The sequence below is a fragment of the Tachypleus tridentatus genome, chromosome 3 (genome assembly GCF_004210375.1).
Source record: "Tachypleus tridentatus isolate NWPU-2018 chromosome 3, ASM421037v1, whole genome shotgun sequence".
NCBI classification, from domain to species: Eukaryota; Metazoa; Arthropoda; class Merostomata; order Xiphosura; family Limulidae; genus Tachypleus; species Tachypleus tridentatus.
The window spans coordinates 33085275-33098801 of NC_134827.1; the positions used below are offsets into that span (position 1 = coordinate 33085275).

At 36.1% G+C, this 13527-nt stretch overlaps 1 protein-coding gene across 1 annotated transcript in view; it reads right to left on the reverse strand.

Annotated features, from left to right (window-relative positions):
- The window catches only part of LOC143246652 (protein scribble homolog), a 252713-nt gene that overhangs the window by 118171 nt on the left and 121015 nt on the right, over positions 1–13527 (reverse strand).

Consider the following 13527-nt stretch of genomic DNA (forward strand, 5'->3'; position numbering starts at 1 on the left):
TTATTTTTTTCACACGCTGTTTTATTTGTCATGCAACTGTAGTTATTTGTTATGTAATTGTGTAACAGGAACAAATACTGATTTCCTTTGTGCTTTACAGTTTTTGATAAGTTTTGTCCCCTTTGTTGTCACGTTTACGTGGAACCCGAAGGAATAAATCTTAGGTGCGATGCAGTTTTCACGAAGAATTCCACCATATGAAAGTGCATGTTTAATTTTACACTTGAGTCATCGCGTACCACCTGAGAATGTTGCAGACTGATTGCAGTGTTCATGTACACGTTTTATGTTCGATGTTACAAAGACGTGAGAATGTTCGTGGAGATGTCACAGTTGTAGTTGCAAACATTGTATATAGTTTTAGTAACTAACAAACAACTGCATTGTGAGTTCCCTGTTATTTCAGTGTGTTAGAAAAATTTTTTTCATTTGAGTTCTGTTTGTTTTGAATTTCACAAGCAACTACTGAGGGCTAAAAATGCTAGCCGTCCTAATTTAGCAGTGTAAGACTAGAGGGAAGGTAGCTAGTCATCACCACCCACCGCCAACTCTTGGGCTACTCTTTTACCAACGAATAGTATTGACCGTTGTTACATTATAACACCCCACGCAGCTGAAAGGGCGAGCATGTTTGGTGCGACCAGGATTCGAACCCACGACCCTCGGATTACGAGTCGAACGCTTTAACACACCTTGGCCATGCCGGGTTCGAGTGTCTGACTACTGTTTCTATAATATAAAAAAGTATTTTATCTGTTGTATCATTGAAATATCTGCTGGACTCCTACTTGAGTCTACCATGTTTTGGTCTCTGTTTTAAAGTGTTCCAAATTTAAGACCCGATAAAGCCCTCAACCATAAACCAAGAAATTGTCCCACTTGAGAAACAAGACTGAACAGTTGAATAAAAATTCCAAACCTCTAACTTGTGCCCTTAACACCAGTAAAGTATGGAGTCTTTGGAGACCTAAAAAAGAAGACCTCAGCGTGGATTTTGTTTGTTTTGAATTTCACAAAGCTACACAAGGGCTATCTCGCCAGCCATCCCTAATTTAGCAGTGTAAGACTAGAGGGAAGGCACCTAGTCATCACCACCCACCGCCAACTCTTACTTTACCAAAATAGGGATCGATTGTCACATTCACCCCCACGGCTGAAAGGGCGAGCATGTTTAGTGTGACTGGGATTCGAACCCGCGAACTCGGATTATGAGTCGAGTGCCTTCACCACCTAGCCATGCCGGTCCTCCTGAGGTGGAAAACATAAAGTTGTATTCCCAACAAAGAAGCCAGGAGCAGTTGGTTAAAAGTTTCAACTTCTGAATGTCTTGACTTTCTATGAATCAATATGGTGTGTGTGGACATGAATGATTTCACAGGCAGTGGATGTGATTGAAACCGTTTACTAAACAGAACTTTCATTGTAGATTTTCAGTCCCAAAAATGTAATTAAGTTGCAATGACTACCCTCTATATAAAGTATGTTTTAAATATCGTATTGGTTAAGTGTATTTTATCATGACTACCTATATGAAGTATGTTTCTAAATATGTTCTTAAGTGTGTATTTTATCATGACTACCTCTATATAGTATATTTCTAAATATCGTGTTATTAAGTGTGTATTTTATCATGACTCAATATATAAAGTATGTTCTAAATATCGTGTTCTTATGTGTATTTTATCATGACTACCTCTATATAAAGTATGTTTCAAATATCGTGTTCGTTAAGTGCATTTTATCAGGACTACCTCTATGAAAAGTATGTTTCTAAATATCGTGTTGGTTATGTGTATTTTATCATGACTAATTCTTATATAAAGTATGTTTCTAAATATCGTGTTGTTACGTGTGTATTTTATCATGACTAATACTTCTATATAAAGTATGTTTCTAAACATCGGTTCTTAAGTGTATTTTATCATGACTACCCTTTATAAAGTATGTTTCTAAATATCGTGTTCGTTATAGCATTTTATCAGACTCCTCAATTCTATGAAAAGTATGTTTCTAAATATCGTGTTGGTTAAGTGTATTTTATCATGACTACCCTATATAAAGTATATTTAAATATCAGTTATTATGTGTATTTTATCATGATTCAATTCTATATAAAGTAATGTTTCTAAATATCGTGTTGGTTAGTGTGTATTTTATCATGACTACCTCTATATAAAGTATGTTTCTAAACATCGTGTGGTTAAGTGTGTATTTTATCATGACTACCCTATATAAAGTATGTTTCTAAATATCGTTGGTTAATGTGTATTTTATCAGGACTACCTCTATAAAGTATGTTTCTAAACATCGTGTTGGTTAGTGTGTATTTTATCAGGACTACCCTATATAAAGTATGTTTCTAAATATCGTGTCTGTTAAGTGTGTATTTTATCATGATCCACTATATAAAGTATGTTTCTAAATATCGTGTTATTAAGTGTGGTATTTGCATCATGACTAATCTCTATATATGGCAGTATATTCTAAATATCGTGTGTGTCTGGTATGTATTTTATCATGATCTCACTCTATATAAAGTATGTATTCTAAATATCGTGTTATTAAGTGTATTTTATCATGACTACCCTATATAAAGTATGTTTCTAAATATCGCGTGTTGGTTATGTAGTTTATCATGATTCACTCCTATATACATAAAGGTTTCTAACATCGTGTTGGTTATATGTGTATTTTATCATGACTCACTCCTACATAAAGTATGTTTCTAAATATCGTGTTGGTTATGTGTATTTTATCATGACTACCCTACATAAAGTATGTTTCTAAATATCGGTTGGTTATGTGTATTTTATCATGACTACTTCTACATAAAGTATGCTCTATCAACATCGTGTTGGTTTTCATGTGTTTATCATGACTAATTCCCTACATATTAAAGTAGTGTTTCTAACATCGTTTGGTTAAGTGTAAGTATTTTATCATGACTACTCTATATAAAGCGTTTCTAATATCGGTTGGTTATGTGTATTTTATCATGACTACCCCTATATAAAGTATGTTTCTAAATATCGTGTTGGTTAAGTGTATTTTATCATGACTACTTTATATAAAGTATATTTCTATACATCGGTTGGTTGGTGTATTTTATCATGACTACCCCTATATAAAGTATACTCTAAATATCGTTCTTAAGTGTGTGTATTTTATCATGACTAATTCTATATAAAGTATGTTTCTAAATATCGGTTAAGTGTGTATTTTATCATGATTCACCTCTATATAAAGTATATTTGTAAATATCGTTGGGTGTTTATCATGGCTATATATAAAGTATGTTTCTATTAAATAGTGTGTGGTCAGAATGACTTTATATAAAGTAGGCAGTTGCAAGTATTTTATCATGTTGGGTATATAAAGATGTTATAAATATCGTTGGTAAGTGTGTATTTTATCATGACTACCTCTATAAAGTATATTTCTAAATACAGTTGGTTAAGTGTGTATTATCATGACACCCTTCATGTATGCTAGTATTTTGTAAATATCGACATTATATAATGTATTCTGTAAATATCGCAGTCATTGTATTTTAATGCTATTATTATCATGACTACCTCTGATAAATGACTACCTCTAATAAAGTATTATTTAAATATCAGGATTACCTTATATACCTCATATGTGTATATCTTAAGATTAGGTTGATAACAGAGTATATAAAGCTTGGTTACATGATTCTGACGACCCTGTTAAAGCGTGTCCCCGTGGTTATAGTATGATTACCAGCCCCAGTATGTCTATCCGTTAGTGTTTATTTACTGGCCATCTGAAGTACCAGCGGTGCCAAATGACTGCGATAAACAAAAATGGTCAGCTACCAAGCTAACCACTGAAGTTAATTAAGGCTGCAATGTGTTAACCATGGGATGCCGAATGTTAGCGCAAGCTGCAGAGGTTTAAATGCCTAAATGCTCATATGAACTATTAAGGCATGAGGGTATTAGTGAGTTCTATTCAATACTTGCGCTGCTTTCCGCAGGCTGGCTGGCCATGTCCTGTTTCATTTTTCTGATTGCTATGTTGAGCGCGGCGTACTATCATGTCAGGGAAGAGCCGCCTACTGGCCTGCCTACCCCGTAGTGAGATCTGAAGGTTATCAATAAGCCAAACACGCGATGATAGTTGCTACTGTCCCTACCAACGGCTACTCATCAGAGAGTCAAAGCTACACGTATTGCCCGCCCAAAAGTTCGTTCTAATGCGACCAGGTCTGCCTACAAATTAAGTAATCAGTTCGTTGTTTTAAGAAGATACCACTTGAGAGAGTCAAACCAACGTTGTTTCGTGTAGATTAGGTTGTTAAACAGTTCAACAAACTGCTTAGAAGATCCCTAAGGAAAGAATAGGAGAGCTCTAAGAAGATTTTCTTTACATTTGTTTGAGCCTACTTGAGCTTTGATATGTTATAGCCTGGCATGGCCGAGTGGTTAGATCGTTGGACTAGTAATCTGAAAGTCGCGGGTTCGAATCCCCGTCACACTAAACATGTTCACCCTTTAGCCATGGAGACATTAAATATTTTGATCAATTCCACTATTCGTTAGTAAAAGAGTAGCCCAACAGTTGGCGGTAGGTGTTGGTGATTACCTTCCTTCCTGTAGTCTTACGCTAGTAAATTAGGGACGGCTAGCGCAGATAGCCCTCGTGTATATTTGCGCGAAATTCAAAATAAACAAGCAATTGATATGTTGATACCGATTTTCTTATCCAATGAAAGTTTAGCGAGTTGATAAAAATCGAATTTTCAAGTGAACTACATAATTGTAATGAAACGATATAAATAGGTTTGAGCTAGCAAAGACGTTACTAATTACAAACAAAATGAAAGTGTATCACCCAAAGAAATATGACAGCGTTTGTTCTTATCTCTGTTATTTCAATGAAGATAGTAGGACAAGGATATAGAAAGACAGCACCACGTGCCTAGTATATTTAGGGCTGGTTTCATTTCTGTATCGAGTGCAAGTTCTGTTGCTCCAGTTTGCTCGCTCGTGAAGACTTGCTCTATATCCTTGAATAGGTGGCACTGATGTAAAGTTGTCGACACCAGTGTATTAATACCTGAAGGAAAAACAGTAAAAACAACACATAAATGTTAAGTGTGAAAATGACCTACTAAGAACAAATTGTACACAAAATATAAGTTAAAATTATTCTTTAATTTCTAGTTATTATATCTGAACAACAATGTATATATATATAATTTTACGTATAAAAAAGCTTCACGCGGCTGTGTTAACGTTTTCTGAACATATATTATCAATAATTAACATATGGTTATTTAACTGTCAATTTTTTATTCGTGGTGAAGCTTAGGTAAAGTTTGAAGAATGTGAGCATGGTCTTACAAAAGCTTAGTTGTTTTTTGGTCATTTTCAAACTCGTCAACGAAGTCAGGGTGGAAATTGTATTCTGTAAAGGTGTATAAAGCACTCGACTCGTAATCCGAGGGTCGCGAGCTCGAATCCCCGTCAAACCAAACATGCTCCCCCTTTCAGCTGTGGGGCGTTATAATGTGACGATCAATCCCATCATCTCGTTGGTAAAAGGGTAGCCTAAGAGTTGGCGGTAGGTGGTGATGACTAGTTGCCTTCCCCACTCTTACACTACTAAATTTGGGACGGCTAGTGTAGATAGCCCTCGTGTAGCTTTGTGCGAAATTCAAAATTCATAACAAACTAAACCATTTATTGGTTACCAGGTTACAGACGTGTGATAGGTGTGTCCATGAATGTAAACTGGCTATTTTATTGTAAAATATTGGTTTTAAAATCCAAGAGTTAGTTGTGACCTAACGATGGTTCAAGTGCTGTTCCGTGTATCAGAAAATCCAAGGCTTGTGTTGCAATGCTGCTGAAGACACTTTGTGCTTTCAGCAGTGGGTATGTTATAAGAGTGAAAGTCAGTTCAGTATTAGATAAAATTCTAACACATTCCTTGCTTGTTTTATTCTTTGATGTAGGTTCTGGGCTAAAATTAGATTTCCGGATGAACCTGAGAAAACAAAGTTTTAAAGACCGAATAAGATAGCTTTGTTTGTTTGTTTTGAATTTCGCACAAAGCTACTGAGGGCTATCTACACTAGCCGTCCCTAATTTTGCGGTGTAAGACTAGAGGGAAGGCAGCTAGTTATCACCACCCACCGCCAACTCTTGGGCTACTTTTATTAACGAATAGTGGGATTGACCGTTACATTATAACGCCCCACGGCTGAAAGGGCGAGTATGTTTGGCGCGACGGGATGCGAACCCGCGACCCTCGGATTACGAGTCGCACGCCTTAACGCGCTTGGCAATGCCGGGCCAAGATAGCTTTAAAGACGGAATAGCAGATTTCTAATGAACATATAGGATATCTCTAGTGCACCAAAAGCTAGGGGTTACACTCCACAACAAACGTTTACACCAGCATGAAAGAGATGAATCCATTGACCTCATAAAACGATGACAGAGACTGTCTCTCATACACTATCGGACAGACAGACAGCTAGAAGTTGTGGCCAACGGATATAGACATTAAATAACCCATTTTATTTCGGACTGTTGAATCTAAGAAACTGTCCTTTAGAATTTATGGACAACAAAATAGAGTTGAATAGTCAGTCGATTGTTGTTAGGCACAAAGATGCACAATGAACTTTGTTCTGCCCACCGCGGGTCTCGAAACTCGATTTTAGCCTACAGATTTAAGCACTGAGCAAGAAAGAGAAATACCTCGTGCGGAAATTCTTAAGAGAGAGACACATGTTCATTGTTTGTATGTCTTCTGTGGTGTAAATATTCGCCATCGAACTTGAGCTTCGAGTTCGTGTTTGGGGTGGGGGGGTCTAAACGTCCATATGAGAATATGTAAACGTGTTTTTAATATGTTTATTTCCATGGGTTTTTGACATACTGAAGCTTCATGATCGACTAACTGATACATATTTCATGGTCTGGCACTTCTTTAGTGGTGGTAATCGCGATTTAAAAAACAAAAAACATCCACTTCCTTAGAACACTTTTCACAGCTCATTTGAGCGTAAGGCATAATATTTTTGTATATTTTGATACATTACTTGAGACGGGACCTTTCAGTTGTGTAATATTTTAGGTTTAATTTAAATTTATCTTCAAAGTTCTTTCTTGGTGAAGTTAACGTCTAGCATAAGAGACTCTGATGCAACACTCGAGACGTTGTTTTCTAGCAAACATGCACGTGCCACTCGTGAAACTTTGTAATGTAAGATAAACGATACCCAAGTGGTAGAACATAAGTCGGGGATGTGGTGTATTACAGACCTCAATGGGTGGCTCAAAATTTCGGGAGGTACTTTATTAGAAAAGAAGTGGTGATTTGAATTGAAGAAGTGCTATACCCCGTACCCACCCCTCACTCTGTGGAAACAAGACGCGTCTTTCTGCGCTTAAAATACTGTCATGTAAGACAAACAGTACGCATGTTCCCGTTCTTGAAACACTGTAATGTAAGACAAACAGTGTTCATGTTCCCGTTCTTGAAACACTGTAATGTAAGACAAACAGTGCTCATGTTCCCGTTCTTGAAACACTGTAATGTAAGACAAACAGTGTTCATGTTCCCGTTCTTGAAACACTGTAATGTAAGACAAACAGTACTCATGTTCCCATCCTTGAGACACTGTAATGTAAGACAAACAGTACGCATGTTCCCGTTCTTGAAACACTGTAATGTAAGACAAACAGTACTCTTGTTCCCGTTTTTGAAACACTGTAATGTAAGACAAACAGTACTCATGTTCCCATCCTTGAGACACTGAAATGTAAGACAAACAGTACTCATGTTCCCATCCTTGATACACTGTAATGTAAGACAAACAGTACTCATGTTCCCATCCTTGATACACTGTAATGTAAGACAAACAGTGTTCATGTTCCCGTTCTTGAAACACTGTAACGTAAGACAAACAGTGCTCATGTTTCCGTTCTTGAAACACTGTAACGTAAGACAAACAGTGTTCATGTTCCCGTTCTTGAAACACTGTAATGTAAGACAAACAGTACTCATGTTCCCATCCTTGAGACACTGTAATGTAAGACAAACAGTGTTCATGTTACCATCCTTGAAACACTGTAATGTAAGACAAACAGTGTTCATGTTCCCGTTCTTGAAACACTGTAATGTAAGACAAACAGTACTCTTGTTCCCATCCTTGAGACACTGTAATGTAAGACAAACAGTACGCATGTTCCCGTTCTTGAAACACTGTAATGTAAGACAAACAGTACTCATGTTCCCGTTTTTGAAACACTGTAATGTAAGACAAACAGTACTCATGTTCCCATCCTTGAGACACTGAAATGTAAAACAAACAGTGCGCATGTTCCCGTCCTTGAGACACTGTAATGTAAGACAAACAGTGCGCATGTTCCCATCCTTGATACACTGTAATGTAAGACAAACAGTGTTCATGTTCCCGTTCTTGAAACACTGTAATGTAAGACAAACAGTGCTCATGTTCCCTGTTCTTGAAACACTAATGTAAGACAAACAGTGCGCATGTTCCCATCCTTGAAACACTGTAATGTAAGACAAACAGTGTTCATGTTCCCGTTCTTGAAACACTGTAATGTAAGACAAACAGTGTTCATGTTCCCATCCTTGAAACACTGTAATGTAAGACAAACAGTGCTCATGTTCCCATCCTTGAGACATTGTAATGTAAGACAAACAGTGTTCATGCTCCCGTTCTTGAAACACTGTAATGTAAGACAAACAGTGTTCATGTTCCCGTTCTTCAAACACTGTAATGTAAGACAAACAGTGTTCATGCTCCCGTTCTTGAAACACTGTAATGTAAGACAAACAGTGTTCATGTTCCCGTTCTTGAAACACTGTAATGTAAGACAAACAGTACTCATGTTCCCATCCTTGAGACACTGTAATGTAAGACAAACAGTACGCATGTTCCCGTTCTTGAAACACTGTAATGTAAGACAAACAGTGTTCATGTTCCTGTTCTTGAAACACTGTAATGTAAGACAAACAGTGTTCATGTTCCCGTTCTTGAAACACTGTAATGTAAGACAAACAGTGCTCATGTTCCCATCCTTGAGACACTGTAATGTAAGACAAACAGTGTTCATGTTCCTATCCTTGAAACACTGTAATGTAAGACAAACAGTGTTCATGTTCCCGTTCTTGAAACACTGTAATGTAAGACAAACAGTGTTCATGTTCCCGTTCTTGAAACACTGTAATGTAAGACAAACAGTGTTCATGTTCCCGTTCTTGAAACACTGTAATGTAAGACAAACAGTGCTCATGTTCCCATCCTTGAGACATTGTAATGTAAGACAAACAGTGTTCATGCTCCCGTTCTTGAAACACTGTAATGTAAGACAAACAGTGTTCATGTTCCCGTTCTTGAAACATTGTAATGTAAGACAAACAGTGTTCATGCTCCCGTTCTTGAAACATTGTAATGTAAGACAAACATTGTTCATGCTCCCGTTGTTGAAACACTGTAATGTAAGACAAACAGTGTTCATGCTCCCGTTGTTGAAACACTGTAATGTAAGACAAACAGTGTTCATGCTCCCGTTGTTGAAACACTGTAATGTAAGACAAACAGTGTTCATGCTCCCGTTGTTGAAACACTGTAATGTAAGATAAACAGTGTTCATGTTCCCATCCTTGAAACACTGTAATGTAAGACAAACAGTGTTCATGTTCCCGTTCTTGAAACACTGTAATGTAAGACAAACAGTGTTCATGTTCCCGTTCTTGAAACACTGTAATGTAAGACAAACAGTGTTCATGTTCCCATCCTTGAGACACTGTAATGTAAGACAAACAGTGTTCATGTTCCTATCCTTGAAACACTGTAATGTAAGACAAACATTGTTCATGTTCCCGTTCTTGAAACACTGCAATGTGAGACAAACAGTGTTCATGTTCCTATCCTTGAAACACTGTAATGTAAGACAAACAGTGTTCATATTCCCGTTCTTGAAACACTGTAATGTAAGACAAACAGTGTTCATGTTCTCGTTTTTGAAACACTGTAATGTAAGACAAACAGTGTTCATGTTCCTATCCTTGAAACACTGTAATGTAAGACAAACAGTGTTCATGTTCCCGTTCTTGAAACACTGTAATATAAGACAAACAGTGCTCATGTTCCCATCCTTGAGACACTGTAATGTAAGACAAACAGTGTTCATGTTCCTATCCTTGAAACACTGTAATGTAAGACAAACAGTGCTCATGTTTCCGTTCTTGAAACACTGTAATGTAGGACAAACAGTGTTCATGTTCCTATCCTTGAAACACTGTAATGTAAGACAAACAGTGTTCATGTTCCCGTTCTTGAAACACTGTAATGTAAGACAAACAGTGTTCATGTTCCTATCCTTGAAACACTGTAATGTAAGACAAACAGTGTTCATGTTCCCGTTCTTGAAACACTGTAATGTAAGACAAACAGTGTTCATGTTCCTATCCTTGAAACACTGTAATGTAAGACAAACAGTGTTCATGTTCCCGCTCTGAAACACTGTAATATAAGACAAACAGTGCTCATGTTCCCATCCTTGAGACACTGTAATGTAAGACAAACAGTGTTCATGTTCCTATCCTTGAAACACTGTAATGTAAAACAAACAGTGCTCATGTTTCCGTTCTTGAAACACTGTAATGTAGGAAAAACAGTACTCATGTTCCCATCCTTGAGACATTGTAATGTAAGACAAACAGTGTTCATGCTCCCGTTCTTGAAACACTGTAATGTAAGACAAACAGTGTTCATGTTCCCGTTCTTGAAACACTGTAATGTAAGACAAACAGTGTTCATGTTCCCGTTCTTGAAACACTGTAATGTAAGACAAACAGTGTTCATGCTCCCGTTCTTGAAACACTGTAATGTAAGACAAACAGTACTCATGTTCCCATCCTTGAGACATTGTAATGTAAGACAAACAGTGTTCATGCTCCTGTTCTTGAAACACTGTAATGTAAGACAAACAGTACTCATGTTCCCATCCTTGAGACACTGTAATGTAAGACAAATTGTGTGCATGTTCCCATCCTTGAAACACTGTAATGTAAGACAAACAGTGTGCATGTTCCCGTCCTTGAAACAATCCATAAGATAATGTGCCTTTGAAGAGGAATAAAAAGAATTATCCTTTATGATAATCTGGGTTGGATGTCTTATTATTCACATAGTATTTATCATAATCGAGATATGGATTTCTCTGTTGAATTATTACACCATTTAACAAAAGTTTTGTACCTGGATAGTATGTGTTATTTCTTAATTGCTTATGTTGTAAAAGTACAGAAAGTGGCCATTATTCTCTTCAAACTTTGCTTTTGTGATCTGGATAATGAAATTTAGAAATTAACCTATTTTCTATGTAAAAACTGACACATTTGCACATTTTCATTTACATAATGTCTGAATAAAACAACATATGAATCAAGATTTACATGTATTTATACCAAAGTTATACAAAAATGTTTAGAAGTGAGTAGTTTTTCGAGATTTGCGACTGCAATATAAATCACTTTCAATATCAGCCCCCAAATATCGCCTCCCATCATGTTTTTGTTATACACTCCCAGGTCACAAAAGCAAAGTTTGAAGAGAAAAATAGGTCTTTTCCATTTACTTTAGGCATAAGCAACCGGAAATAACACTTTCTGCCCAGGAACAAGAAAAAGTAAAATTTTGTTACATTGTGTAATTGTTTGTGTAAATAACAACAGATAATACAGCAGTTTGAAAGACTTGTTTTATGTGAAATGAAAGTGCACTAACCATGGGTTCACTTTCTGAAATGTGAAGTTCATGCAATTCTTAAGCTCGGTTTGGAAGATTGTAGGAAAAACATCTGAAATTTTTAAAGACTGATCCTGTGCTTGTGTGTAAAGTTTATTTTGACCTAGTCAGAGGTTTCAATAAGATTTTGACATATAGTAGTCGTTTTACATTCACTGCATTTGTGGCATCTAAAAAGAAACATGAAGAGGTTTTCAAGTTTCTCAGAAACTGCCTCCTTTCATTTGTTGTTAAGATGGTTCCACCCTAAATTCTTTTGATTCTTGTCCACTCGACAAGGGTGTAACATTTGTTAAAATGAATTGTTCTTCCTGGGAACGAGACACATCACAATACATCAGCAAGAAAGTAAAGCTTCAATTCTGTGAAGCTAATTTCATCAAAATTTATATCATCATAACTGGTTTGCTTTCAAAGTTGAACCACGTCATCATTAGAACATTTCAAAAAACAAACTGCTCAGAAGAACTAACATAATAATTTAATAAGCAGATAATTTTTGCCATCGAACACAAACTTAAGTAACAAAAACTTAAGAATTCTTCATGGATGGTTGTGATTAAAACTTGTCATTATTCTGACTGAAGTTTATCTTCAAGTGAAGCACTCCACTTGTTAAGTTGTTATGATATTGTAACATGGCACTTGACATGAGATGACTGAAAAACATATTTAAATCTCTTAACAATAACAATTAAACAACATATTAAACATTTCTGGATCTCAAAAAGAAATTATCATAATATATTGTAGGTGAATTGTTACAGTCTTTGTAAAGACAAAAATCTGTATTATAATTTTTATAGAAATAATACTCACAGCACTCTTGCTTCTGAAAACAATGTTGGAAAATCATTAGGTTTTGGTTTATGTAGAAGTGAATTTTTAAAGGTCATGAAACTTGTAGAGAAGTTCAAAAGGTAAAAGTTACAGAGTAAAGTTGTGCAAGGCAGGTTATAGTTCAAGGTCACATTGTTTATTTGATATCTGGCAAGTTTAAGATGGATCTTAGAGAGGTTTGGTTTCATAAGTAAAACATTTGAAAGGAAAGTCACAGAGATGTTATTTTCCATGTGACACATTTCATAACAAGAAGTCATGGTGGTTGAAAGGTCTTAGATAATGAATGTGTGACAGAATCATGGATTTTATTTTAATATGTGATGTATTATAAGTTAAGATCATGTATGTGTTCTAATGTGTGCTACACTATAAATCAGAATCATGGAGATGTTCTAATGTGTAACACATCGTAAGTCAAAAGTCATGTAGTTGTTTTCATTGTGACATGCTGGAAGGCTGGATAAATTAGGTGTTTTAACATGTAATACACTATACGACAGAGTCATGGAGATGTTTCACATTCTATACTTCATGATTATGGAGATGTTTCAATGTGTAACATGCTAAACTTCAGGATCATGTAGATGTTTTAATGTGTGACATGCTATACTTCAGGATCATGAAGATGTTTTAATGTGTGACATGCTATACTTCAGGATCATGGAGATGTTTTAATGTGTAACATGCTATACTTCAGGATCATGTAGATGTTTTAATGTGTAACATGCTATACTTCATGATAATGTAGATGTTTCAATGTGTAACATGCTAAACTTCAGGATCATGAAGATGTTTTGATGTGTGACATGCTAAACTTCAGGACCATGGAGATGTTTCACATGTTTTACATCAGGATCATG